The sequence below is a fragment of the Nuphar pumila genome, chromosome 7 (assembly GCF_984573655.1).
Source record: "Nuphar pumila chromosome 7, dmNupPumi1.hap1.1, whole genome shotgun sequence".
NCBI classification, from domain to species: Eukaryota; Viridiplantae; Streptophyta; class Magnoliopsida; order Nymphaeales; family Nymphaeaceae; genus Nuphar; species Nuphar pumila.
This window is the reverse complement of record NC_143255.1, coordinates 3,936,657-3,941,335: the sequence shown is the minus strand read 5'-3', so window position 1 is coordinate 3,941,335 and position 4,679 is coordinate 3,936,657. Positions and strand designations below refer to the sequence as shown.

The window sequence follows — 4,679 nt, the reverse complement described above, 5'->3', positions numbered from 1 at the left end:
ATGAACAAATTAATACAAGCAGCGAATTTTGATTAAGGAATATTCTATATTGTAATCCATTAAAATCAATGAGCAAGAAGAATGTAAACAACTATCTTAACTCAGCTCAGTTTAATATGTTTAATATTTGAATTATTTTTTTTAGATAAAAAAAGTAAAAGTGACTGATTCAGCTCAGTTTAGTTCGATTCTGAATCGACCGATTCTTTTTCAGGTCCCAAACCGATACTGACAACACTGATCATGAGTGGCCATGTTTCGATCCCCCACAATTCATTCTTTCAATTGAATATGGCTGAGCGGATTTTGATTCGATCAGATATCAGCCAAAATACCTTGAAATCTAGGGGTGCAAATGAATTGGATATAGCCAGATATTTAATCCAAATTTGACATATAATTTTGGATTTGGATCGTTAAAATAAGACCTAAATATGCATTCTGCTAGGTTTCAAATCTGCTTCCTAATATCACTTTTGGATTTTGCATTTTAGGTCAAGTGAAAATTTTGTTTTGGATCAAAATCAGAGCTGATTGCAATTTTTACATGTAAAAAACCTCTTTTCAGTCTTTTTAAATTGGATGTGCTATTATCACATGTATTACGCATCCAAATCCAACATTGCCTGATCGGATTTTATTGGATTTTGGATCTGCTTTTTATATTTCTGATTCATATTTGAATATGACATAATCCAGCTCATACCTGATCCGTTTGCATCCCCTGTCTAAGGCTGGTAAGTAGCTGAGGCAACCAAACAGAGGGTATTCAAGCTCAACTCATTCTTGTATCTAGCTTAGCCAAGCTATAGTATATATGAAAGAACTTCAAAGAGGATGAAAAGCTCGAATTTCGACTCTCATATCCACCAAGAGGCCGAGCACTGTATTTCTAATCATAAAGAGTTTTACGGTATAACAATGTTTGAGTTCTACAAGGTTTATAATACACTATTCTAGAACACCTATGGATTATCGTTTTTGATAATTCTATCAAAAACGATAACTCCTATTCTATCAAATATACATTTTTATATTTTGCTTAAAGAGGGGCAACAATTTTTTATAAAAAAATAAAATATAAAACTAAAATATAAGCAATATAAATTTCTATATTTTGCTTAAAAGGGGCAATATAAATTTTTATATTTTGCTTAATCGGGGGGCAAAAAGTTCTTATAATAAAATAAAACATAAAACTAAAATTCTAAAACTTCAAAACTTGTCCTTAAAGGCGGTGGGAGGCTCCTCACATCAAATCATGCAAAGGATCCGAGACCATCAAAGATGAACACCTTATAAGTAGCTGCATTCTAATCTATCGTATCAGGCTCGAGTTTGAATGAACTCTTTACGAGCATAATACAAGCCAAGGCACAAGTGGCTCATCTCGACTCCCAGCCCTAATTACCACATGTATTTCAAATCTAGGTTTAACTCTGCCTAGGGTGTCAAGGGTCCTGGTTTATCCGGATCTGACTCGAACCAAACCCTATAAGGTCCGGATATGGTGATAAATAAGAAGACCTGATTAAGACCCAAGTCCTGACTCAAAGGTCCAATTAATACATGGACTCGAGTTTCAGATCCAAATTCTGATTAAGACCCGCAGTTTTTCAATGTCAAAAAACATGGTTTCGCCGGGTTTGGTTGATGAAGTTTTTATCGGGTCCGGGTATGGTTTTCTTATAGTGAACCCAATTGAACTCGAATCCAAAACCTATAGCACACCGGAAAATCTGGTCTAAGTCTGGTTTTACTTGGGTCCAAACCAAACTCGACCCGTTGACACCCCTAACCCGCCTAGTGGAATACGGCTCGGATTCGTATGTGCTGTTTTGTATTTCTGATTCAAATTCGGGAATTCCGTTTACACTCCGTTTTTAGCTAGATAATATCCGAGTTTCTCTCTCTCTCTCTCTCTCTCTCTATATATATATATATATATATATATATATATATATATATATATATATATATATATATATGCGAGTCTGTCTCTCTCTCTCTCTCTGCAAATTGCATGGCGTCCACTTTGTCCAATCCATCCGCCATCGAAGACATCTTCGATTCTTCACTAAACCTCGAGGATCTCCATCTCCAGGAAGGGTTCGACGAGGGATACAACGATGGGTTGGCCTTAGGGAAGGAAGAAGGGAGGGAGGTGGGCCTGAAAGTCGGGTTCGAGACGGGGGAGGAATTAGGGTTCTACAAGGGCTGCGTGGAGGCGGCAATCGGGATATACCCAAGTGGTTTCAACGCGTAGAGTCCAGAGGAACGTGAAACAGATGGTGGAATTGATCGAGAGATACCCGATTCTGGAGCCCGAGAACGAGGGGATTCAGGATCTGATGCAGGGGTTGAGGGCGAAGTTCAAGGCCGTCTCGGCGATGCTCTCGGTTCGTATCGAGTACTAGGGGTACCCTGGATCGACGGAGGATAAGGCTGGGTTCTGAGATTGGAGGCAATTGAGGTTTTTTTTCCTTTCAGGGGAATTGGTTCAGCAGTAGGTTTTAGAATGAACTAATCAGGTGCATCTAAAAGTGTGTTTTGTGTTGATGGTGATTTATGTTTTGTCATTTTGGAGACACCCAAGTGAGAATGAGTTGTAATGTAGGGTATTTGAGTTTGTATGATGTTTTCCTGGATGATTTTATAGATGAGCTGACTTTGATTATTTTTATGTTTAGATCTCTGTAAAATGGTGTATTATTGTAATGAATGTCACATTGTTGAAACTTAGGGATAGCCCAATGCATTTAGAAGTTCGTTTTGTCTTGATGGCGAATTATGTTTTGCCATTTTGGAGGTACCCAAATGAGAATGAATCGTACATTGGGGTATTTGAGTTTGTTGTGGTTTTTCTGTGTAATTTGATAAAAGATGAGCTGACTTTGATTAATTTTATGTTCAAATCTCTGTAAAAACGATGTGTTGTTGTAATGAATGTTGGATTGTTGAATTTTAGGGATACCCAAATGAGCATGGAGCCATGGACCTTGATATGTTGTATTCTAAAGTAAATGCAGTTGCTAGTTTTATGGGTGTGCATTTTTTTCCCTTTTTTCTCATTCAATTTGATCATAATAAGCATTCGATTTGTTACCTTGGTGCTGCAGTACAAAAATGATTTCTTATGATGAACTAAAATGTATGATTGTTTACTTTCAGATATGTCAATCAATTCAATTTGTTGGTCTTAAGCCAAGTGTATATCAGTGCAGATTTTAAGGGATCTGAGCATCTGCTTTGATATAATACTATTGAACTTGAGTCCCCAAATCCATGAAAGCTTGTTTCTTGCAAAGGATGGCCTTTAGTCTGTTGATTTGGGAGGCACCCAGGTGAACATATGTTTTTGACTAGAGTTTTAGGGATATCCAAACGAATACCAGCATTCATCCAGAGATCTAAACCTCTCTTTAACCTTGAATTTGATATAATTAAGTATTGCCTTGTTGACTTTGTCTGCTGAAATCTGTGAAATTCAGAGGACAACTCTCTAGTCAATATTTGATATTCTGGATTCCGGTATAATACACAAATTTAACTTTCTTTCTGTTATTACTCAAAGGATACTCTGGTCTTGAAAATATGAAATTTCCAAGGTTATAATGAGATTCCTCATGAAAGCAGAATCCGAGGCCTATAACAAATTCTTGTCTCTAGGTGGTGTAGATTATGTTGCAAGATCTACATTTCAGAAAGTCCAAATGCTAGAGCCATGGAAGCTATTGAGCCAGCTGCCACCCTTTACACTGAAGATGCCATCACTTACAAATTTGAAGGTGCTACTTACAACCAAGTCGGTTTCACACTTGCTTGAGAAGCTTTTGCTGACAGTCCTATGAATGCTCTGCAATAAGCAGCATGTGCAACGGTGGGTGCTTTACTATAAGCCATCAAATTGGGAATGCATTCTAGGAACAGCTTGGTGTGGTTGATCATGTCTGCTTCCATCCCTTGGGGCGGGCTTCCATCAATGTTTCAGCTCACTTTTTTATGTTTTATTTGATAATCACCAATTAAAGGGATACATTTTCTAGGTCCTGGTTATCACTATTACAGTGGCTGAAACTGTTACTGGACCAACTATTGTTTCTTCCATCTATTGTAGCAGAATCAACTCGTATCAGTCGACAAATTTATTGAATGAATAAAATAGTTGTAACCTCTACTCAGATATATAAAGACGTATTAGTAGATAAGACACCCGCTTATGTTATGGATCAATGGATCATAAGCATGGATTAGGAATAGGAGTACAATATAGTTTTACAGGAGCCTGGCTGGAAATCTTGGCAACAAGGTCCATGTAAGTACTTTTCTGAAGTGCCCAGTTCATTTGTGGTTTAAATTTTTGGTGGTTCTGTGATGCTGAGAGTCTAGTCCTCTTAAATTTATAGTGCCAACCTTCTTCTATGAAGCTGCCTACCAAGAAGGCAGACCAACATCAAGAGAAAATTGGGCCACTTCAAGCCCAACTGTGTCATTTTGTGGAAGCCAGCTGAGAGTCTCGTTCATCTATATGTCTGTGGGTTCAACCCCACAGATTGACAATTATAATGTGCTAAGTTTGTAAACGCGGCTACTGAGTACAATTGCATGGTTAAGGAGGATGGAGGTGACCTGCAATTTTTTGGCACCAAGCAGGTGTTGGAAGAGATGGATTGCAGAGA

General features: G+C 37.8%; 1 pseudogene; it reads left to right on the top strand.

The window, feature by feature from the left end:
* The first annotated feature begins 2,023 nt into the window (after nt 1-2,023).
* LOC149830906 (uncharacterized) lies at nt 2,024-2,456 on the top strand (annotated as a pseudogene).
* Nucleotides 2,457-4,679: the final 2,223 nt, after the last annotated feature.